Here is a 23,065-nt window from a genome sequence, read left to right on the forward strand (position 1 = left end):
AATGTTCGTCAGCTATTGTGGAAAAACTCTGACTTTTTACGTTACATCTGAGACCTCACAACACCGCTCCCGGATTGGCCCTAACCACCAACCTTTCGGTTAACAGCCGAACGCGCTAACCATTACGCCATGGAAGCCCAAAAATTAAATGGGCGTCAGGTATTGTGGAAACACTTTGGCTTTTTACGTTACATTTGAGATCTCACAACACCGCTCCCGGGTGGGCTCGAACCACCAACCTTTCGGTTAACAGATGAACGCGATAACCATTGAGCCACGGAAGCCCAAAAATTAAATGGTCTTCAGGTATTCTGGAAAATTTTTGACTTTTTACGTTACTTATAAAACTTAACACCAACGTTCCCGGGTGGGCTCGAACCACCAACCTTTCGGGTAACAGCCGAACGCGCTAACCATTGCGCCACGGAAGCCCGAAAATTAAATGGTCGTCAGTCATGTTGGAAAAACTTTGGCTTTTTACGTTACATTTGAGATTTCAAAACACCGCTCCCGGGTTGGCTCGAACCACCAACCATTCGGTTAACAGCCGAACGTGCTAACCATTGAGCCACGGATGCCCAAAAATTAAATGTTCGTCAGGTATTTTGGAAAAACTCTGATTTTAACGTTACATCTGAGACCTCACAATACCGCTCCCGGATGGGCTTGAACCAACAAACTATCGGTTGAAAGCCGAACGCGAATTTCATTGAACCACGAAAGCCCAAAAATTAAATGGTCGTCAGGTATTGTGGAAAAACTTTAGCTTTTTACGTTACATTTGAGATCTCACGACACCGCTCCCGGATTGGCTTGAACCACCAAACTATCGGTTAAAAGCCGAACGCGAATTTCTTTGAGCCACGGAAGCCCAAAAATTAAAAGATTCGTCAGGTATTGTGGAAAAACTCTAACTTTTTACGTTACATTTGAGATCTCACAACACCGCTCACGGATGGGCTTGAACCACCAAACTATCGGTTAAATCCGAACGCGAATTTCACTGAGCCACGGAAGCCCAAAAATTAAATGTTCGTCAGGTATTGTGGAAAAACTCTGAATTTTTACGTTACATCTGCGACCTCACAACACCGCTCCCGGATGGGCTCGAACCACCAACCTTTCGGTTAACAGCCGAACGCGCTAACCATTGCGCCACGGAAGCCCAAAAATTAAATGGTCGTCAGGTATTCTGGAAAAACTATGGCTTTTTACGTTACATTTGAGATCTCACAACACCGCTCCCGGGTGGGCTCGAACCACCAACCTTTCGGTTAATAGATGAACGCGATAACATTGCGCAACGGAAGCCCAAAAATTAAATGGTCTTCAGGTATTGTGCAAAAACTTTGACTTTTTACGTCACATCTGAGACCTCACAACACCGCCACCGGATGGGCTCGAACCACCAACCTTTCGGTTAACAGCCGAACACACTAAGCATTGCGCCACGGAAGCTTAGAATATAAAATGTTGTCAGGTATTGTGGAAAAACTTTAGCTTTTTACGTTACATTTGATATCACACAACACCGCTCCCGGGTGGGCTCGAACCACCAACCTTTCGGTTAACAGCCGAACGCGCTAACCATTGCGCCACGGAAGCCCAACAATTAAATTATCGTCAGGTATTGTGGAAAAACTCTGAATTTTTACGTTACATCTGCGACCTCACAACACCGCTCCCGGATGGGCTCGAACCACCAACCTTTCGGTTAACAGCCGAACGCGCTAACCATTGCGCCACGGACGCCCAAAAATTAAATGGTCGTGAGGTATTGTGGAAAAACTCTGAATTTTTACGTTACATCTGCGACCTCACAACACCGCTCCCGGGTTGGCCCTAACCACCAACCTTTCGGTTAACAGCCGAACGCGCTAACCATTACGCCATGGAAGCCCAAAAATTAAATGGGCGTCAGGTATTGTGGAAACACTTTGGCTTTTTACGTTACATTTGAGATCTCACAACACCGCTCCCGGGTGGGCTCGAACCACCAACCTTTCGGTTAACAGATGAACGCGATAACCATTGAGCCACGGAAGCCCAAAAATTAAATGGTCTTCAGGTATTCTGGAAAATTTTTGACTTTTTACGTCACTTATAAAACTTAACACCAACGTTCCCGGGTGGGCTCGAACCACCAACCTTTCGGGTAACAGCCGAACGCGCTAACCATTGCGCCACGGAAGCCCGAAAATTAAATGGTCGTCAGTCATGTTGGAAAAACTTTGGCTTTTTACGTTACATTTGAGATTTCAAAACACCGCTCCCGGGTTGGCTCGAACCACCAACCATTCGGTTAACAGCCGAACGTGCTAACCATTGAGCCACGGATGCCCAAAAATTAAATGTTCGTCAGGTATTTTGGAAAAACTCTGATTTTAACGTTACATCTGAGACCTCACAATATCGCTCCCGGATGGGCTTGAACCAACAAACTATCGGTTGAAAGCCGAACGCGAATTTCATTGAACCACGAAAGCCCAAAAATTAAATGGTCGTCAGGTATTGTGGAAAAACTTTAGCTTTTTACGTTACATTTGAGATCTCACGACACCGCTCCCGGATTGGCTTGAACCACCAAACTATCGGTTAAAAGCCGAACGCGAATTTCTTTGAGCCACGGAAGCCCAAAAATTAAAAGATTCGTCAGGTATTGTGGAAAAACTCTAACTTTTTACGTTACATTTGAGATCTCACAACACCGCTCACGGATGGGCTTGAACCACCAAACTATCGGTTAAATCCGAACGCGAATTTCACTGAGCCACGGAAGCCCAAAAATTAAATGTTCGTCAGGTATTGTGGAAAAACTCTGAATTTTTACGTTACATCTGCCACCTCACAACACCGCTCCCGGATGGGCTCGAACCACCAACCTTTCGGTTAACAGCCGAACGCGCTAACCATTGCGCCACGGAAGCCCAAAAATTAAATGGTCGTCAGGTATTCTGGAAAAACTATGGCTTTTTACGTTACATTTGAGATCTCACAACACCGCTCCCGGGTGGGCTCGAACCACCAACCTTACGGTTAATAGATGAACGCGATAACATTGCGCAACGGAAGCCCAAAAATTAAATGGTCTTCAGGTATTGTGCAAAAACTTTGACTTTTTACGTCACATCTGAGACCTCACAACACCGCCACCGGATGGGCTCGAACCACCAACCTTTCGGTTAACAGCCGAACACACTAAGCATTGCGCCACGGAAGCTTAGAATATAAAATGTTGTCAGGTATTGTGGAAAAACTTTAGCTTTTTACGTTACATTTGATATCACACAACACCGCTCCCGGGTGGGCTCGAACCACCAACCTTTCGGTTAACAGCCGAACGCGCTAACCATTGCGCCACGGAAGCCCAACAATTAAATTATCGTCAGGTATTATGGAAAAACTCTGAATTTTTACGTTACATCTGCCACCTCACAACACCGCTCCCGGATGGGCTCGAACCACCAACCTTTCGGTTAACAGCCGAACGCGCTAACCATTGCGCCACGGAAGCCCAAAAATTAAATGGTCGTCAGGTATTCTGGAAAAACTATGGCTTTTTACGTTACATTTGAGATCTCACAACACCGCTCCCGGGTGGGCTCGAACCACCAACCTTACGGTTAATAGATGAACGCGATAACATTGCGCAACGGAAGCCCAAAAATTAAATGGTCTTCAGGTATTGTGCAAAAACTTTGACTTTTTACGTCACATCTGAGACCTCACAACACCGCCACCGGATGGGCTCGAACCACCAACCTTTCGGTTAACAGCCGAACACACTAAGCATTGCGCCACGGAAGCTTAGAATATAAAATGTTGTCAGGTATTGTGGAAAAACTTTAGCTTTTTACGTTACATTTGATATCACACAACACCGCTCCCGGGTGGGCTCGAACCACCAACCTTTCGGTTAACAGCCGAACGCGCTAACCATTGCGCCACGGAAGCCCAACAATTAAATTATCGTCAGGTATTATGGAAAAACTCTGAATTTTTACGTTACATCTGCGACCTCACAACACCGCTCCCGGGTGGGCTCGAACCACCAACCTTTCGGTTAACAGATGAACGCGATAACATTGCGCAACGGAAGCCCAAAAATTAAATGGTCTTCAGGTATTGTGCAAAAACTTTGACTTTTTTCGTCACATCTGAGACCTCACAACACCGCTACCGGATGGGCTCGAACCACCAACCTTTCGGTTAACAGCCGAACACACTAAGCATTGCGCCACGGAAGCTTAGAATATAAAATATTGTCATGTATTGTGGAAAAACTTTGGCTTTTTACGTTACATTTGAGATCTCACAACACCGCTCCCGGGTGGGCTCGAACCACCAACCTTTCGGTTAATCTGCTCTTTGTCCATCCCACATGGACACCAGTCTGTACACCTGGCTTCTAACACCACCATCTTCTGGTCTTTGTTTTTGTCCATCCCACATGGACACCAGTCTGTACACTTGGCTTCTAACACCACCATCTTCTGGTCTTTGTTTTTGTCCATCCCACATGGACACCAGTCTGTACACCTGGCTTCTACTCCATCATCATCGTTAAGGTTAAGACATACGCGGCGATCGGCCAGGGCTACGAGAAACGTCCGGCCTTCCTAAGGTGGGGCTTCCACCAAAGGTTCACGCAATTGCGCTGTTCTTATCCATAGCTGCGATTCGACACCCTTATATACTACCTATTTGAGTAAGGCGACGCAACCGGCGTATGCTTCATTTCAAACGCCAATATTAGTCAAGTCTCTCAAGAATGTTTAATTATTCTTTTTCAAAACGATGTAACGCTCAATAAGGCGAACAACTATCGAAGAAAATATTTAATATTAATTATATTTATTTTAATATTTAAGATAATCATGTCTCTAAACTCAAAATTAATACGGAAAGGGTAAAACAGTAGTCTATGTGTTTGTCTATATGTGTCCGTCCGTTGTTACCCTAGTGCGCTGCGTTAGAAGTTCGTTTTTGTTTTGATGTGTAAAGAAATCCTTCAGAACCTTAATATTCCCGTTTTCCATAATATAAAATGAATATGTGGAAATATTTTTCGTAATTATGATGCATTTAGTACTTTTGTAGCTTTAAAGCTCTATTTCATTTTGATATTCCAAAGATTTTTTTTAATATTATTATTTAAAATGGATGTTTATATATTACTTAAGCTATACTACATCTGTTTATAGCATAATCCTTCCTAAAGTGAATAAAGCGCAACGCTACAATGTTGGTCAAATGAACTTATATTTGTTAATAGGCCTAGTGAACCAAAAAGTAAACGCTTGGGTTTGGTTTTCGTTTCTGTAATGCAGAGACAATAACGGTTCAGAGTGAGCCGAAAGTTAAATACACTATTAAATAATTAGGCTTAGATTATATAATCATGGTGGAAATCTGGGCCGCGTTCAGCAGAGCCCAGCGCTGTTAGCAGTGTCCTACATAACGGGATTTTGTTTTTGAATTTTGACGTCACGGTGCTTAGCGCTGAGCTAGCGCGGTCTTCAAAGAAAATAGTCGGCTTTTTGGATAACGTGACGTAAAACGTGTAGTTCTCAGCTTGGCGAAAAAACCATGGATGAATCAATACAAATAGCTCTATGGGACTATAGCTATTTAATTGGCGTGAAACCAGTTGATCACGCGAGAATTTTAAGAGATATGTTAGTTTCTAATTTTAATTATAAAAGTTGTTATCTATCTCTATAAATATGTTATCATACAATTTTTGTTAAGCCTTGGTACCTTGCACGCTTTATTGCGCTAGCGTCATTTATAAAACGCCGATGACCGGAGAAAAGCTATGACGACAGAGCTCACCGGTAAACATTTCCAAAATCCGCTGTCTTTTTTGGTGAGCTCTGCTGAACGCAGCCCAGACCAGTGAAAGGTCTGATCGTAATCGGATAATAGCTTCGTGTTTTCATGCTTTTCATGGTACGCATTTACTTTCAGTGTGTGTAGCCACAAATAAGCTTTGGTGTTATGTAACGTTAACAGTCATGTTGACAAACTAAGAAAATCGTTGAGGTTAAACGAGAGGATAGTGTTTATATGGCAACCCTGTTGTGAATATGGCTTTGAACATAGAGGTAGAGGGTATACAGTTGAGGAGTAGAAAATTGGGCCTTTACAAACACGTAAAGGTAGTATCCCTCCAAAGTTGTATCTCTTCATTTCCCGTTTCTCCCCCATCGGATGATTTTAATGTGTACAAGTATATCATTATTGGATGTAAAATGTCGTCTGATTTACAGTATATTTGCTATGCTTTGTATACTGCTTTAATATTTCATAAATTTTAACTTAAGAAACATTTCCATACCTGGGTAAATAAGTTTGTAAGTAGTCGTCTTGACTCGGAGAGGTAATATTTTGGTTTTCCCAACTTGTTTTCCCTCTTATTAATTTTAATAGATATGAAAAAGCAAACATATCTTCTTTTTTGTTATTGTTTTATAAAGATGAAAGTTAATTAAATTCAAATTATTAACTAGCACTCTCGGCAACGGCCATATCACGCTGAATACACCGGTTCTCGTCCGATCACCGAAGTTAAGCAGCGTCGAGCGCATACAGTACTTGGGAATACTGCGTGCCGTTGGCTTTTTCACTTTTGTTTCCTCTTTCAAATTCCACCAGATATGAAAAAAAGCAAACATATCTTCTTTCTGTTATTGTTTTATAAAGATGAAAGTTAATTTAAATCAAATTATTAACTAGCACTATCGGCAACGGCCATAACACGCTGAATACACCGGTTCTCGTACGATGTTTTTGGTGAGATTTCACTCCTTTTTGTACGTGCATGTTCTTGTAGATTTATAGAAGTAGGATTATGAAGTGAAATAAACATTTGTACTTTTAGATTTTTATTTGTTCTTTCCAAGAGTTTTACTTGGCTTTGCCTTTTTCAACTTTTTTGCATTCAACTTTCTTTTTTTTTCTCAAGCTGTGATAATTGTTAACCGTATTTCTATTCGAAGAACACAATATTGTGGCAAGTAACACTTTTAATCAACAGAATAGATTTAAGAAAAACTAAATGAATCAAAACACGCTTAGAACCATTTCAGACGAAATGAAAAGGAAGTGAGTAAAAAATTTAATTACTAAAACATTATGTAAAAAACATAAATTTTGCAATAATACGAAAGAATCATATTAGTAAAAAATATTAATATTAAAAGACGAAAAAATTAAATTATAATGTCCTATTACGAGGGGATATAAATTATAAAACCCCCATTTCAGGGGCTAACAGGGGAAAATTCCCGCTTTTGGGACTTTTTCCTTTCTTTGTATGCTAAGTCCTACTTGTATGCCAAATTTTATCATTCCCGCAACACCGGAAGTGCCCTAGAGGTTTAGATGATGACTCTAAATTTAATCCCCCATTTCAGGGGCTAAAAGGGGGAAACTCCCGCTTTTGGGACTTTTCCCTTTGCTTGTATGCTTAGTGGTACAAGTATGCCAAATTTCATCATTCTAGCACCACCGGAAATGCCCTAGAGGTTTAGATGATGACTCTAATTTTAAACCCCCATTTCAGGGGCTAAAAGGGGGAAACTCCCGCTTTTGGGACTTTTCCCTTTGCTTGTATGCTTAGTGGTACAAGTATGCCAAATTTCATCATTCTAGCACCACCGGAAATGCCCTAGAGGTTTAGATGATGACTCTAATTTTAAACCCCCATTTCAGGGGCTAAAAGGGGGAAACTCCCGCTTTTGGGACTTTTCCCCTTGCTTGTATGCTTAGTGGTACAAGTATGCCAAATTTCATCATTCTAGCACCACCGGAAATGCCGTAGAGGTTTAGATGATGACTCTAATTTTAAACCCCCATTTCAGGGGCTAAAAGGGGGAAACTCCCGCTTTTGGGACTTTTCCCTTTGCTTGTATGCTTAGTGGTACAAGTATGCCAAATTTCATCATTCTAGCACCACCGGAAATGCCCTAGAGGTTTAGATGATGACTCTAATTTTAAACCCCCATTTCAGGGGCTAAAAGGGGGAAACTCCCGCTTTTGGGACTTTTCCCTTTGCTTGTATGCTTAGTGGTAAAAGTATGCCAAATTTCATCATTCTAGCACCACCGGAAATGCCCTAGAGGTTTAGATGATGAATCTAATTTTAAACCCCCATTTCAGGGGCTAAAAGGGGGAAACTCCCGCTTTTGGGACTTTTCCCTTTGCTTGTATGCTTAGTGGTACAGGTATGCCAAATTTCATCATTCTAGCACCACCGGAAATGCCCTAGAGGTTTTGATGATGTGTCAGTCAGTCAGTCAGTCAGTCAGTCTCATAATGTGTCATTTTCACATAGGATTATCACAGAACCCAAATGAGTTAGAAAACTGGAAGTTGGAGGACTTCCTAGGATTAACACTGTGCCCTTGAGGTGCAAATATGAGTGGTGTACTATTCCCCAGTACCGAGTTAAGAGGGGGTCAAAATGAGGCTGAAATGTTTCGGGTAAAGGATTGCTGGTAGTGCACGACAACTTGGCGGGTGCACTGCCGTGCACCCAGATAGCAGCTGAACGCGCTAACCATTGCGCCACGGAAGCCCAAAAATTAATTGGTCGTCAGGTATTGTGGAAAAACCTTGACTTTTGACGTCATCTTGAGACGTCACAACACCTCTCCCGGATGGGCTCGAACCACCAATCTTTCGGTTAACAGCCGAACGCGCTAACCATTGAGCCACGGACGCCCAAAAATTAAATGTTCGTCAGGTATTTTGGAAAAACTCTAACATTTTACGTTACATCTGAGACGTCACAACACCGCTCCCGGGTGGGCTCAAACCACCAGTCTTTTGAATAGCAGCTGAACTTGCTAACCATTGCGCCACGGAAGCCCAAAAATTAAATGGTCGTCAGGTATTGTGGAAAAACCTTGACTTTTGACGTCGTCTTGAGACGTCACAACACCGCTCCCGGATGGTCTCGAACCACCAACCTATTTGTTAACAGCCGAACGCGCTAACCATTGAGCCACGGAATCTCTGAAATTAAATGGTTGTCAAGTATTGTGGAAAAGTTTTGACTTTTTACGCTACATCTGAGACCACACAACACCTCTCCCGGATGGGCTCGAACCACCAACCTTTCGATTAACAGCTGAACGCGCTAACCAATTGCGCCACGGACGCCCAAAAATTAAATGTTCGTCAGGTATTTTGGAAAAACTCTAACATTTTACGTTACATCTGAGACGTCACAACACCGCTCCCGGGTGGGCTCAAACCACCAGTCTTTTGAATAGCAGCTGAACGCGCTAACCATTGCGCCACGGAAGCCCAAAAATTAATTGGTCGTCAGGTATTGTGGAAAAACCTTGACTTTTGACGTCATCTTGAGACGTCACAACACCGCTCCCGGATGGGCTCGAACCACCAACCTATTTGTTTACAGCCGAACGCGCTAACCATTGAGCCACGGAAGCTCTGAAATTAAATGGTTGTCACGTATTGTGGAAATGTTTTGACTTTTTCCGCTACATCTGAGACCGTACAACACCTCTCCCGGGTGGGCTCGAACCACCAACCTTTCGATTAACAGCTGAACGCGCTAACCATTGCGCCCCGGAAGCCAAAAAATTAAATGTTCGTCAGGGATTGTGGAAAAACTCTGACATTTTACGTTACATCTGAGACGTCACAACAACGCTCCCGGGAGGGCTCAAACCACCAGTCTTTTGAATAGCAGCTGAACGCGCTAACCATTGCGCCACGGAAGCCCAAAAATTAATTGGTCGTCAGGTATTGTGGAAAAACCTTGACTTTTGACGTCATCTTGAGACGTCACAACACCGCTCCCGGATGGGCTCGAACCACCAACCTATTTGTTAACAGCCGAACGCGCTAACCATTGAGCCACGGAAGCTCAGAAATTAAATGGTTGTCACGTATTGTGGAAAAGTTTTGACTTTTTACGCTACATCTGAGACCACACAACACCTCTCCCGGGTGTGCTCGAACCACCAATCTTTCGATTAACAACTGAACGCGCTAACCATTGCGCCACGGAAGCCCAAAAATTAAATGTTCGTCAGGTATTGTGGAAAAACTCTGATATTTTACGTTACATCTGAGACGTCACAACACCGCTCCCGGGAGGGCTCAACGATTTTGAAAATGTTATTAAAAATCGAGGTACATTTTTAATTATTGTTCAATCGAGATGAAATCACTTTCAATGAGTGTTTTATAGGGGATTAAGCTGAATTCGGTCAAACATTGCTCCAGAAAAAAATGCATTCAAAAGTGTACCGAAAAAATCGCATGTTTTCTTCTTCAAGATACAAAATCCGTGACAACGATTTCTTATTGAAAAATTGAATTTTAACAGTTTTTTGAATGAATATCGTTACATTTGCTTGAATTAAAGCAAAAAGTATAAAAATAATGGTTTCAGTGGTTATATTTGAAAATAGTGAAGAAATACTCAAAATATGCTTCTTTGGCCGTGAAACGTCGATTTTGAAAATGTTATTAAAAATCGAGGTACATTTTTATTTATTGTTCAATCGAGATGAAATCACTTTTAATGAGTGTTTTATAGGGAATTAAGCTGAATTCGGTCAAACATTTCTCCAGAAAAAAATGCATTCAAAAAAGTACCGAAAAAATCGCATGTTTTTCTTCTTCAAGATACAAAATCCGTGACAACGATTTCTTATTGAAAAATTTAATTTTAACAGTTTTTTGATTGAATATCGTTACATTTGCTTGAATTAAAGCAAAAAGTATAAAAATAATGGTTTCAGTGAACATATTTGAAAATAGTGAAGAAATACTCAAAGTATGCTTCTTTGGCCGTGAAACGTCGATTTTGAAAATGTTATTAAAAATCGAGGTAAATTTTTAATTATTGTTCAATCGAGATGAAATCACTTTCAATGAGTGTTTTATAGGGAATTAAACAGAATTCGGTCAAAAATTTCTCCAGAAAAAAATGCATTCAAAAAAGTACCGAAAAAATCGCATGTTTTTCTTCTTCAAGATACAAAATCCGTGACAACGATTTCTTATTGAAAAATTTAATTTTAACAGTTTTTTGATTGAATATCGTTACATTTGCTTGAATTAAAGCAAAAAGTATAAAAATAATGGTTTCAGTGAATATATTTGTAAATAGTGAAGAAATACTCAAAATATGCTTCGTTGGCGGTGAAACGTCGATTTTGAAAATGTTATTAAAAATCGAGGTACATTTTTAATTATTGTTCAATCGAGATGAAATCACTTTTAATGAGTGTTTTATAGGGAATTAAGCTGAATTCGGTCAAACATTTCTCCAGAAAAAAATGCATTTAAAAGTGTACCGAAAAAATCGCATGTTTTTTCTCTTCAAGATACAAAATCCGTGACAACGATTTCTTATTTAAAATTGAATTTTAACAGGTTGTTGAATGAATATCGTTACATTTGCTTGAATTAACGCAAAAAATTACAAAAATAATGGTTTCAGTGGTTATATTTGAAAATAGAGAAGAACTACTCAAAATATGCTTCTTTGGCCGTGAAACGCCGATTTTGAAAATGTTACTAAAAATCGAGGTAAATTTTTAATTATGTTCAATCGAGATGAAATCACTTTTTATGGGTGTTTTATAGGGAATTAAGCTGAATTCGGTCAAACATTTCTCCAGAAAAAAATGCTAGCAAAAGTGTACCGAAAAAATCGCATGTTTTTCATCTTCAAGATACAAAATCCGTGACAACGATTTCTTATTGAAAAATTTAATTTTAACAGTTTTTTAAATGAATATCGTTACATTTGCTTGAATTAAAGCAAAAGGTATAAAAATAATGGTTTCAGTGGTTATATTTGAAAATAGTGAAGAAATACTCAAAATATGCTTCTTTGGCCGTGAAACGTCGATTTTGAAAATGTTATTAAAAATCGAGGTACATTTTTATTTATTGTTCAATCGAGATGAAATCACTTTTAATGAGTGTTTTATTGGGAATTAAGCTGAATTCGGTCAAAAATTTCTCCAGAAAAAAATGCATTCAAAAAAGTACCGAAAAAATCGCATGTTTTTCTTCTTCAAGATACAAAATCCGTGACAACGATTTCTTATTGAAAAATTTAATTTTAACAGTTCTTTGATTGAATATCGTTACATTTGCTTGAATTAAAGCAAAAAGTATAAAAATAATGGTTTCAGTGATCATATTTGAAAATAGTGAAGAAATACTCAAAGTATGCTTCTTTGGCCATGAAACGTCGATTTTGAAAATGTTATTAAAAATCGAGGTAAATTTTTAATTATTGTTCAATCGAGATGAAATCACTTTCAATGAGTGTTTTATGGGGAATTAAGCTGAATTCGGTCAAACATTTCTCCAGAAAAAAATGCATTCAAAAGCGTACCAAAAAAATCGCATGTTTTTCTTCTTCAAGATACAAAATCCGTGACAACGATTTCTTATTGAAAAATTGAATTTTAACAGTTTTTTTATAAAAGTATAAAAATAATGGTTTCAGTGATTATATTTGAAAATAGTGAAGAAATACTCAAAGTATGCTTCTTTGGCCGTGAAACGTCGATTTTGAAAATGTTATTAAAAATCGAGGTAAATTTTTAATTATTGTTCAATCGAGATGAAATCACTTTCAATGAGTGTTTTATAGGGAATTAAGCTGAATTCGGTCAAACATTTCTCCAGAAAAAAATGCATTCAAAAGTGTACCGAAAAAATCGCTTGTTTTTCTTCTTCAAGATACAAAATCCGTGACAACGATTTCTTATTGAAAAATTGAATTTTAACAGTTTTTTATAAAAGTATAAAAATAATGGTTTCAGTGATCATATTTGAAAATAGTGAAGAAATACTCAAAATATGCTTCTTTGGCCGTGAAACGTCGATTTTGAAAATGTTATTAAAAATCGAGGTAAATTTTAAATTATTGTTCAATCGAGATGAAATCACTTTCAATGAGTGTTTTATAGGGAATTAAGCTGAATTCGGTCAAACATTTCTCCAGAAAAAAATGCATTCAAAAGTGTACCGAAAAAATCGCTTGTTTTTCTTCTTCAAGATACAAATTCCGTGACAACGATTTCTTATTGAAAAATTGAATTTTAACAGTTTTTTGAATGAATATCGTTACATTTGCTTGAATTAAAGCAAAAAGTATAAAAATAATGGTTTCAGTGGTTATATTTGAAAATAGTGAAGAAATACTCAAAATATGCTTCTTTGGCCGTGAAACGTCGATTTTGAAAATGTTATTAAAAATCGAGGTACGTTTTTATTTATTGTTCAATCGAGATGAAATCACTTTAAATGAGTGTTTCATAGGGAATTAAGCTGAATTCGGTCAAAAATTTCTCCAGAAAAAAATGCATTCAAAAAAGTACCGAAAAAATCGCATGTTTTTCTTCTTCAAGATACAAAATCCGTGACAACGATTTCTTATTGAAAAATTTAATTTTAACAGTTTTTTGATTGAATATCGTTACATTTGCTTGAATTAAAGCAAAAAGTATAAAAATAGTGGTTTCAGTGATCATATTTGAAAATAGTGAAGAAATACTCAAAGTGGTCTCCCTCCCAAGTACTGACTGCGCTCGACGCTTCTTAACTTCGGTTATCGGACGAGAACCGGTGTATTCAGCCTGTTATGGCCGTTTCTCGAGAGTGCTAGTTAATAATTTGAATTAAATTAACTTTCATCTTTATAAAACAATAACAAAAAGAAGATATGTTTGCTTTTTTCATATTTGGTGGAATTTGAAAGAGGAAACAAAAGTGAAAAAACCGACGGCACGCAGTATTCCCAAGTACTGTATGCGCTCGACGCTGCTTAACTTCGGTTATCGGACGAGAACCGGTGTATTCAGCGTGATATGTCCGTTGCCGAGAGTGCTAGGTAATAATTCGAATTTAAATTAAGTGAGACAAATTAACCATCATCTTTTTAAAACAATAACAAAAAGAAAATAAGTTTGCTTTTTTCAAATCTATTGGAATTTAAAAGAGGAAAAAAAAGTGAAAAAGCCAACGGCACGCAGTGTTCCTAAGTGGTCTCCCTCCCAAGTAGTGACTGCGCTCGACGCTGCTTAACTTCGGTTATCGGACGAGAACCGGTGTATTCAGAGTGATATGGCCGTTGCCGAGAGTGCTAGTTAATAATTTGAATTTAATTAACTTTCATCTTTATAAAACAATAACAAAATGAAGATATGTGTGCTTTTTTCAAATCGGGTGGAATTTAAAAGAGGAAACAAAAGTGAAAAACCAACGGCACGCAATATTCCCAAGTACTGACTGCGCTCGACGCTGCTAACGTCGGCGATCGGACGAGAACCGGTGTTCTCAGCGTGATATGGCCGTTGCCGAGAGTGCTAGTTAAAAATTCGAATTTAAATTAAGTGAGACAAATTAACCTTCATCTTTCTAAAACAATAACAAAAAGAAGATATGTTTGCTTTTTTCATATCGGGTGGAATTTAAAAGAGGAAACAAAAGTGAAAAAGCCAACGGCTCGCAGTATTCCCAAGTACTGACTGCGCTCGACGCTGCTAACGTCGGCGATCGGACGAGAACCGGTGTTCTCAGCGTGATATGGCCGTTGCCGAGAGTGCTAGATAATAATTCGAATTTAAATTAAGTGAGACAAATTAACCTTCATCTTTTTAAAACAATAACAAAAAGAAAATATGTTTGTTTTTTTCATATCTATTGGAATTTAAAAGAGGAAAAAAAAGTGAAAAAGCTAACGGCACGCAGTGTTCCTAAGTGGTCGCCCTCCCAAATACTGACTGCGCTCGACGCTGCTTAACTTCGGTTATCGTACGAGAACCGGTGTATTCAGCGTGTTATGGCCGTTGCCGATAGTGCTAGTTAATAATTTGAATTAAATTAACTTTCATCTTTATAAAACAATAACAAAAAGAAGATATGTGTGCTTTTTTCAATTCGGGTGGAATTTGAAAGAGGAAATAAAAGTGAAAAAGCCAACGGCACGCAGTATTCCCAAGTACTGTATGCGCTCGACGCTGCTTAACTTCGATGATCGGACGAGAACCGGTGTTTTCAGCGTGATATGGCCGTTGCCGAGAGTGCTAGTTAATAATTCGAATTTAAATTAAGTGAGACAAATTAACCTTCATCATTTTAAAACAATAACAAAAAAACATGTTTGCTTTTTTCATATCTATTAAAATTTAAAAGATGAAAAAAAAGTGAAAAAGCCAACGGCACGCAGTGTTCCTAAGTGTTCTCCCTCCCAAGTACTGACTGCGCTCGACGCTGCTTAACTTCGGTGATCGGACGAGAACCGCTGTATTCAGCGTGATATGGTCGTTGCCGAGAGTGCTAGTTAATAATTCGAATTTAAATTAAGTGAGACAAATTAACCTTCATCATTTTAAAACAATAACAAAATGAAAACATGTTTGCTTTTTTCATATCTATTAAAATTTAAAAGAGGAAAAAAAAGTGAAAAAGCAAACGGCACGCAGTGTTCCTAAGTGGTCTCCCTCCCAAGTAGTGACTGCGCTCGACGCTGCTTAACATCGGTTATCGGACGAGAACCGGTGTATTCAGCGTGATATGGCCGTTGCTGAGAGTGCTGGTTAATAATTTTAATTTAATTAACTTTCATCTTTATAAAACAATAACAAAAAGAAGATATGTTTGCTTTTTTCATATCGGGTGGAATTTAAAAGAGGAAACAAAAGTGAAAAAGCCAACGACACGCAGTATTCCCAAGTACTGACTGCGCTCGACGCTGCTAACGTCGGCGATCGGACGAGAACCGTTGTTCTCAGCGTGATATGGCCGTTACCGAGAGTGCTAGATAATAATTCGAATTTAAATTAAGTGAGACAAATTAACCTTCATCTTTTTAAAACAATAACAAAAAGAAAATATGTTTGCTTTTTTCATATCTATTGGAATTTAAAAGAGGAAAAAAAAGTGAAAAAGCTAACGGCACGCAGTGTTCCTAAGTGGTCGCCCTCCCAAATACTGACTGCGCACGACGCTGCTTAACTTCGGTTATCGTACGAGAACCGGTGTATTCAGCGTGTTATGGCCGTTGCCGATAGTGCTAGTTAATAATTTGATTTAAATTAACTTTCATCTTTATAAAACAATAACAGAAAGAAGATATGTTTGCTTTTTTTCATATCTGGTGGAATTTGAAAGAGGAAACAAAAGTGAAAAAGCCAACGGCACGCAGTATTCCCAAGTACTGTATGCGCTCGACGCTGCTTAACTTCGGTGATCGGACGAGAACCGGTGTTTTCAGCGTGATATGGCCGTTGCCGAGAGTGCTAGTTAATAATTCGAATTTCAATTAAGTGAGACAAATTAACCTTCATAATTTTAAAACAATAACAAAAAAAAACATGTTTGCTTTTTTCATATCTATTAAAATTTAAATGAGGAAAAAAAGTGAAAAATCCAACGGCACGCAGTGTTCCTAAGTGGTCTCCCTCCCAAGTACTGACTGCGCTCGACGCTGCTTAACTTCGGTGATCGGACGAGAACCGGTGTATTCAGCGTGATATGGCCGTTGCCGAGAGTGCTAGTTAATAATTTGAATTTAATTAACTTTCATCTTTATAAAACAATAACAAAAAAGAAGATATGTTTGCTTTTTCATATCTATTAAAATTTATAAGAGGGAAAAAAAGTGAAAAAACGGCACGCAGTGTTCCTAAGTGGTCTCCCTCCCAAGTACTGACTGCGCTCAACGCTGCTTAATTCGGTTATCGGACGAGAACCGATGTATTCAGCGTGATATGGCCGTTGCCGAGAGTGCTAGTTAATAATTTGAATTTAATTAACTTTCATCTTTATAAAACAATAACAAAAAAGAAGATATGTTTGCTTTTTTCATATCTATTAAAATTTAAAAGAGGAAAAAAAAGTGAAAAAGCCAACGGCACGCAGTGTTCCTAAGTGGTCTCCCTCCCAAGTACTGACTGCGCTCGACGCTGCTTAACTTCGCTGATCGGACGAGAACCGGTGTATTCAGCGTGATATGGCCGTTGCCGAGAGTGCTAGATAATAATTCGAACTTAAATTAAGTGAGACAAATTAACCTTCATCTTTTTAAAACAATAACAAAAAGAAAATATGTTTGCTTTTTTATATCTATTGGAATTTAAAAGAGGAAAAAAAAGGGAAAAAGCTAACGGCACGCAGTGTTCCTAAGTGGTCGCCCTCCCAAGTACTGACTGCGCTCGACGCTTCTTAACTTCGGTGATCGGACGAGAACCGGTGTATTCAGCGTGATATGGCCGTTGCCGAGAGTGCTAGTTAATAATTTGAATTTAATTAACTTTCATCTTTATAAAACAATAACAAAAAGAAGATATGTTTGCTTCTTTCATATCGGGTGGAATTTAAAAGAGGAAACAAAAGTGAAAAACCAACGGAACGCAGTATTCCCAAGTACTGTATGCGCTCGACGCTGCTTAACTTCGGTTATCGGACGAGAACCGGTGTATTCAGCGTGATATGGCCGTTGCCGAGAGTGCTAGTTAATAATTTGAATTTAATTAACTTTCATCTTTATAAAACAATAACAAAAAAGTAGATATGTTTGCTTTTTCATATCTATTAAAATTTATAAGAGGGAAAAAAAGTGAAAAAACGGCACGCAGTGTTCCTAAGTGGTCTCCCTCCCAAGTACTGACTGCGCTCGACGCTGCTTAACTTCGGTTATCGGACGAGAACCGGTGTATTCAGCGTGATATGGCCGTTGCCGAGAGTGCAAGTTAATAATTTGAATTTAATTAACTTTCATCTTTATAAAACAATAACAAAAAGAAGATATGTTTGCTTCTTTCATATCGGGTGGAATTTAAAAGAGGAAACAAAAGTGAAAAACCAACGGAACGCAGTATTCCCAAGTACTGTATGCGCTCGACGCTGCTTAACTTCGGTTATCGGACGAGAACCGGTGTATTCAGCGTGATATGGCCGTTGCCGAGAGTGCTAGTTAATAATTTGAATTTAATTAACTTTCATCTTTATAAAACAATAACAAAAAAGAAGATATGTTTGCTTTTTCATATCTATTAAAATTTATAAGAGGGAAAAAAAGTGAAAAAACGGCACGCAGTGTTCCTAAGTGGTCTCCCTCCCAAGTACTGACTGCGCTCGACGCTGCTTAACTTCGGTTATCGGACGAGAACCGGTGTATTCAGCGTGATATGGCCGTTGCCGAGAGTGCAAGTTAATAATTTGAATTTAATTAACTTTCATCTTTATAAAACAATAACAAAAATGAAGATATGTTTGCTTTTTTCATATCTATTAAAATTTAAAAGAGGAAAAAAAAGTGAAAAAGCCAACGGCACGCAGTGTTCCTAAGTGTTCTCCCTCCCAAGTACTGACTGCGCTCGACGCTGCTTAACTTCGGTGATCGGACGAGAACCGCTGTATTCAGCGTGATATGGTCGTTGCCGAGAGTGCTAGTTAATAATTCGAATTTAAATTAAGTGAGACAAATTAACCTTCATCATTTTAAAACAATAACAAAATGAAAACATGTTTGCTTTTTTAATATCTATTAAAATTTAAAAGAGGAAAAAAAAGTGAAAAAGCCAACGGCACGCAGTGTTCCTAAGTGGTCTCCCTCCCAAGTAGTGACTGCGCTCAACGCTGCTTAACATCAGTTATCGGACGAGAACCGGTGTATTCAGCGTGATATGGCCGTTGCCGAGAGTGCTGGTTAATAATTTTAATTTAATTAACTTTCATCTTTATAAAACAATAACAAAAAGAAGAAATGTTTGCTTTTTTCATATCGGGTGGAATTTAAAAGAGGAAACAAAAGTGAAAAAGCCAACGGCACGCAGTATTCCCAAGTACTGACTGCGCTCGACGCTGCTAACGTCGGCGATCGGACGAGAACCGTTGTTCTCAGCGTGATATGGCCGTTGCCGAGAGTGCTAGATAATAATTCGAATTTAAATTAAGTGAGACAAATTAACCTTCATCTTTTTAAAACAATAACAAAAAGAAAATATGTTTGCTTTTTTCATATCTATTAAAATTTAAAAGAGGAAAAAAAGTGAAAAACCCAACGGCACGCAGTGTTCCTAAGTGGTCTCCCTCCCAAGTACTGACTGCGCTCGACGCTGCTTAACTTCGCTGATCGGACGAGAACCGGTGTATTCAGCGTGATATGGCCGTTGCCGAGAGTGCTAGATAATAATTCGAACTTAAATTAAGTGAGACAAATTAACCTTCATCTTTTTAAAACAATAACAAAAAGAAAATATGTTTGCTTTTTTATATCTATTGGAATTTAAAAGAGGAAAAAAAAGGGAAAAAGCTAACGGCACGCAGTGTTCCTAAGTGGTCGCCCTCCCAAGTACTGACCGCGCTCGACGCTTCTTAACTTCGGTGATCGGACGAGAACCGGTGTATTCAGCGTGATATGGCCGTTGCCGAGAGTGCTAGTTAATAATTTGAATTTAATTAACTTTCATCTTTATAAAACAATAACAAAAAGAAGATATGTTTGCTTCTTTCATATCGGGTGGAATTTAAAAGAGGAAACAAAAGTGAAAAACCAACGGAACGCAGTATTCCCAAGTACTGTATGCGCTCGACGCTGCTTAACTTCGGTTATCGGACGAGAACCGGTGTATTCAGCGTGATATGGCCGTTGCCGAGAGTGCTAGTTAATAATTTGAATTTAATTAACTTTCATCTTTATAAAACAATAACAAAAAAGTAGATATGTTTGCTTTTTCATATCTATTAAAATTTATAAGAGGGAAAAAAAGTGAAAAAACGGCACGCAGTGTTCCTAAGTGGTCTCCCTCCCAAGTACTGACTGCGCTCGACGCTGCTTAACTTCGGTTATCGGACGAGAACCGGTGTATTCAGCGTGATATGGTCGTTGCCGAGAGTGCTAGTTAATAATTCGAATTTAAATTAAGTGAGACAAATTAACCTTCATCATTTTAAAACAATAACAAAATGAAAACATGTTTGCTTTTTTCATATCTATTAAAATTTAAAAGAGGAAAAAAAAGTGAAAAAGCCAACGGCACGCAGTGTTCCTAAGTGGTCTCCCTCCCAAGTAGTGACTGCGCTCAACGCTGCTTAACATCAGTTATCGGACGAGAACCGGTGTATTCAGCGTGATATGGCCGTTGCCGAGAGTGCTGGTTAATAATTTTAATTTAATTAACTTTCATCTTTATAAAACAATAACAAAAAGAAGAAATGTTTGCTTTTTTCATATCGGGTGGAATTTAAAAGAGGAAACAAAAGTGAAAAAGCCAACGGCACGCAGTATTCCCAAGTACTGACTGCGCTCGACGCTGCTAACGTCGGCGATCGGACGAGAACCGTTGTTCTCAGCGTGATATGGCCGTTGCCGAGAGTGCTAGATAATAATTCGAATTTAAATTAAGTGAGACAAATTAACCTTCATCTTTTTAAAACAATAACAAAAAGAAAATATGTTTGCTTTTTTCATATCTATTGGAATTTAAAAGAGGAAAAAAAAGTGAAAAAGCTAACGGCACGCAGTGTTCCTAAGTGGTCGCCCTCCCAAATACTGACTGCGCACGACGCTGCTTAACTACGGTTATCGTACGAGAACCGGTGTATTCAGCGTGTTATGGCCGTTGCCGATAGTGCTAGTTAATAATTTGATTTAAATTAACTTTCATCTTTATAAAACAATAACAGAAAGAAGATATGTTTGCTTTTTTTCATATCTGGTGGAATTTAAAAGAGGAAACAAAAGTGAAAAACCAACGGAACGCAGTATTCCCAAGTACTGTATGCGCTCGACGCTGCTTAACTTCGGTTATCGGACGAGAACCGGTGTATTCAGCGTGATATGGCCGTTGCCGAGAGTGCTAGTTAATAATTTGAATTTAATTAACTTTCATCTTTATAAAACAATAACAAAAAAGAAGATATGTTTGCTTTTTCATATCTATTAAAATTTATAAGAGGGAAAAAAAGTGAAAAAACGGCACGCAGTGTTCCTAAGTGGTCTCCCTCCCAAGTACTGACTGCGCTCGACGCTGCTTAACTTCGGTTATCGGACGAGAACCGGTGTATTCAGCGTGATATGGCCGTTGCCGAGAGTGCAAGTTAATAATTTGAATTTAATTAACTTTCATCTTTATAAAACAATAACAAAAATGAAGATATGTTTGCTTTTTTCATATCTATTAAAATTTAAAAGAGGAAAAAAAAGTGAAAAAGCCAACGGCACGCAGTGTTCCTAAGTGTTCTCCCTCCCAAGTACTGACTGCGCTCGACGCTGCTTAACTTCGGTGATCGGACGAGAACCGCTGTATTCAGCGTGATATGGTCGTTGCCGAGAGTGCTAGTTAATAATTCGAATTTAAATTAAGTGAGACAAATTAACCTTCATCATTTTAAAACAATAACAAAATGAAAACATGTTTGCTTTTTTCATATCTATTAAAATTTAAAAGAGGAAAAAAAAGTGAAAAAGCCAACGGCACGCAGTGTTCCTAAGTGGTCTCCCTCCCAAGTAGTGACTGCGCTCAACGCTGCTTAACATCAGTTATCGGACGAGAACCGGTGTATTCAGCGTGATATGGCCGTTGCCGAGAGTGCTGGTTAATAATTTTAATTTAATTAACTTTCATCTTTATAAAACAATAACAAAAAGAAGAAATGTTTGCTTTTTTCATATCGGGTGGAATTTAAAAGAGGAAACAAAAGTGAAAAAGCCAACGGCACGCAGTATTCCCAAGTACTGACTGCGCTCGACGCTGCTAACGTCGGCGATCGGACGAGAACCGTTGTTCTCAGCGTGATATGGCCGTTGCCGAGAGTGCTAGATAATAATTCGAATTTAAATTAAGTGAGACAAATTAACCTTCATCTTTTTAAAACAATAACAAAAAGAAAATATGTTTGCTTTTTTCATATCTATTAAAATTTAAAAGAGGAAAAAAAGTGAAAAACCCAACGGCACGCAGTGTTCCTAAGTGGTCTCCCTCCCAAGTACTGACTGCGCTCGACGCTGCTTAACTTCGCTGATCGGACGAGAACCGGTGTATTCAGCGTGATATGGCCGTTGCCGAGAGTGCTAGATAATAATTCGAACTTAAATTAAGTGAGACAAATTAACCTTCATCTTTTTAAAACAATAACAAAAAGAAAATATGTTTGCTTTTTTATATCTATTGGAATTTAAAAGAGGAAAAAAAAGGGAAAAAGCTAACGGCACGCAGTGTTCCTAAGTGGTCGCCCTCCCAAGTACTGACCGCGCTCGACGCTTCTTAACTTCGGTGATCGGACGAGAACCGGTGTATTCAGCGTGATATGGCCGTTGCCGAGAGTGCTAGTTAATAATTTGAATTTAATTAACTTTCATCTTTATAAAACAATAACAAAAAGAAGATATGTTTGCTTCTTTCATATCGGGTGGAATTTAAAAGAGGAAACAAAAGTGAAAAACCAACGGAACGCAGTATTCCCAAGTACTGTATGCGCTCGACGCTGCTTAACTTCGGTTATCGGACGAGAACCGGTGTATTCAGCGTGATATGGCCGTTGCCGAGAGTGCTAGTTAATAATTTGAATTTAATTAACTTTCATCTTTATAAAACAATAACAAAAAAGTAGATATGTTTGCTTTTTCATATCTATTAAAATTTATAAGAGGGAAAAAAAGTGAAAAAACGGCACGCAGTGTTCCTAAGTGGTCTCCCTCCCAAGTACTGACTGCGCTCGACGCTGCTTAACTTCGGTTATCGGACGAGAACCGGTGTATTCAGCGTGATATGGCCGTTGCCGAGAGTGCAAGTTAATAATTTGAATTTAATTAACTTTCATCTTTATAAAACAATAACAAAAAGAAGATATGTTTGCTTCTTTCATATCGGGTGGAATTTAAAAGAGGAAACAAAAGTGAAAAACCAACGGAACGCAGTATTCCCAAGTACTGTATGCGCTCGACGCTGCTTAACTTCGGTTATCGGACGAGAACCGGTGTATTCAGCGTGATATGGCCGTTGCCGAGAGTGCTAGTTAATAATTTGAATTTAATTAACTTTCATCTTTA

The 23,065-nt window shown here is 38.7% G+C and overlaps 4 non-coding genes and 26 pseudogenes across 4 annotated transcripts; 1 reads left to right on the top strand and 29 right to left on the bottom strand.

Annotated features, from left to right (window-relative positions):
• Positions 1 to 1,532: 1,532 nt before the first annotated feature.
• On the bottom strand, positions 1,533 to 1,605 carry TRNAN-GUU (transfer RNA asparagine (anticodon GUU)). The gene has a single exon. It is a non-coding gene; the product is annotated as a tRNA-Asn (tRNA).
• A 1,689-nt stretch (positions 1,606 to 3,294) lies between these two features.
• Positions 3,295 to 3,367, bottom strand: TRNAN-GUU (transfer RNA asparagine (anticodon GUU)). The gene has a single exon. It is a non-coding gene; the product is annotated as a tRNA-Asn (tRNA).
• A 514-nt stretch (positions 3,368 to 3,881) lies between these two features.
• Positions 3,882 to 3,954, bottom strand: TRNAN-GUU (transfer RNA asparagine (anticodon GUU)). The gene has a single exon. It is a non-coding gene; the product is annotated as a tRNA-Asn (tRNA).
• A 2,565-nt stretch (positions 3,955 to 6,519) lies between these two features.
• On the top strand, positions 6,520 to 6,622 carry LOC149716699 (5S ribosomal RNA; annotated as a pseudogene).
• A 7,404-nt stretch (positions 6,623 to 14,026) lies between these two features.
• LOC149716700 (5S ribosomal RNA) lies at positions 14,027 to 14,145 on the bottom strand (annotated as a pseudogene).
• Positions 14,146 to 14,744: 599 nt separating this feature from the next.
• On the bottom strand, positions 14,745 to 14,863 carry LOC149716701 (5S ribosomal RNA; annotated as a pseudogene).
• Positions 14,864 to 14,985: 122 nt separating this feature from the next.
• LOC149716702 (5S ribosomal RNA) lies at positions 14,986 to 15,088 on the bottom strand (annotated as a pseudogene).
• A 134-nt stretch (positions 15,089 to 15,222) lies between these two features.
• Positions 15,223 to 15,341, bottom strand: LOC149716703 (5S ribosomal RNA; annotated as a pseudogene).
• Positions 15,342 to 15,478: 137 nt separating this feature from the next.
• LOC149716704 (5S ribosomal RNA) lies at positions 15,479 to 15,596 on the bottom strand (annotated as a pseudogene).
• Positions 15,597 to 15,958: 362 nt separating this feature from the next.
• LOC149716705 (5S ribosomal RNA) lies at positions 15,959 to 16,077 on the bottom strand (annotated as a pseudogene).
• Positions 16,078 to 16,200: 123 nt separating this feature from the next.
• Positions 16,201 to 16,303, bottom strand: LOC149716706 (5S ribosomal RNA; annotated as a pseudogene).
• A 135-nt stretch (positions 16,304 to 16,438) lies between these two features.
• LOC149716707 (5S ribosomal RNA) lies at positions 16,439 to 16,557 on the bottom strand. The gene has a single exon (XR_016368493.1). It is a non-coding gene; the product is annotated as a 5S ribosomal RNA (ribosomal RNA).
• A 118-nt stretch (positions 16,558 to 16,675) lies between these two features.
• On the bottom strand, positions 16,676 to 16,793 carry LOC149716708 (5S ribosomal RNA; annotated as a pseudogene).
• A 123-nt stretch (positions 16,794 to 16,916) lies between these two features.
• On the bottom strand, positions 16,917 to 17,035 carry LOC149716709 (5S ribosomal RNA; annotated as a pseudogene).
• A 136-nt stretch (positions 17,036 to 17,171) lies between these two features.
• LOC149716710 (5S ribosomal RNA) lies at positions 17,172 to 17,290 on the bottom strand (annotated as a pseudogene).
• Positions 17,291 to 17,632: 342 nt separating this feature from the next.
• LOC149716711 (5S ribosomal RNA) lies at positions 17,633 to 17,751 on the bottom strand (annotated as a pseudogene).
• A 342-nt stretch (positions 17,752 to 18,093) lies between these two features.
• LOC149716712 (5S ribosomal RNA) lies at positions 18,094 to 18,212 on the bottom strand (annotated as a pseudogene).
• A 123-nt stretch (positions 18,213 to 18,335) lies between these two features.
• LOC149716713 (5S ribosomal RNA) lies at positions 18,336 to 18,454 on the bottom strand (annotated as a pseudogene).
• A 137-nt stretch (positions 18,455 to 18,591) lies between these two features.
• LOC149716714 (5S ribosomal RNA) lies at positions 18,592 to 18,710 on the bottom strand (annotated as a pseudogene).
• Positions 18,711 to 19,070: 360 nt separating this feature from the next.
• LOC149716715 (5S ribosomal RNA) lies at positions 19,071 to 19,189 on the bottom strand (annotated as a pseudogene).
• Positions 19,190 to 19,325: 136 nt separating this feature from the next.
• LOC149716716 (5S ribosomal RNA) lies at positions 19,326 to 19,444 on the bottom strand (annotated as a pseudogene).
• Positions 19,445 to 19,786: 342 nt separating this feature from the next.
• LOC149716717 (5S ribosomal RNA) lies at positions 19,787 to 19,905 on the bottom strand (annotated as a pseudogene).
• A 137-nt stretch (positions 19,906 to 20,042) lies between these two features.
• LOC149716718 (5S ribosomal RNA) lies at positions 20,043 to 20,161 on the bottom strand (annotated as a pseudogene).
• Positions 20,162 to 20,522: 361 nt separating this feature from the next.
• Positions 20,523 to 20,641, bottom strand: LOC149716719 (5S ribosomal RNA; annotated as a pseudogene).
• A 343-nt stretch (positions 20,642 to 20,984) lies between these two features.
• LOC149716720 (5S ribosomal RNA) lies at positions 20,985 to 21,103 on the bottom strand (annotated as a pseudogene).
• Positions 21,104 to 21,226: 123 nt separating this feature from the next.
• On the bottom strand, positions 21,227 to 21,345 carry LOC149716721 (5S ribosomal RNA; annotated as a pseudogene).
• Positions 21,346 to 21,482: 137 nt separating this feature from the next.
• LOC149716722 (5S ribosomal RNA) lies at positions 21,483 to 21,601 on the bottom strand (annotated as a pseudogene).
• Positions 21,602 to 21,961: 360 nt separating this feature from the next.
• Positions 21,962 to 22,080, bottom strand: LOC149716723 (5S ribosomal RNA; annotated as a pseudogene).
• Positions 22,081 to 22,216: 136 nt separating this feature from the next.
• On the bottom strand, positions 22,217 to 22,335 carry LOC149716724 (5S ribosomal RNA; annotated as a pseudogene).
• A 342-nt stretch (positions 22,336 to 22,677) lies between these two features.
• Positions 22,678 to 22,796, bottom strand: LOC149716725 (5S ribosomal RNA; annotated as a pseudogene).
• Between the last annotated feature and the right edge of the window lie 269 nt (positions 22,797 to 23,065).

The sequence above is a fragment of the Phalangium opilio genome, unplaced genomic scaffold, assembly GCF_054372755.1.
Source record: "Phalangium opilio isolate 3A_F unplaced genomic scaffold, DU_Popi_V2 ptg000003l_1, whole genome shotgun sequence".
NCBI lineage: Eukaryota > Metazoa > Arthropoda > Arachnida > Opiliones > Phalangiidae > Phalangium > Phalangium opilio.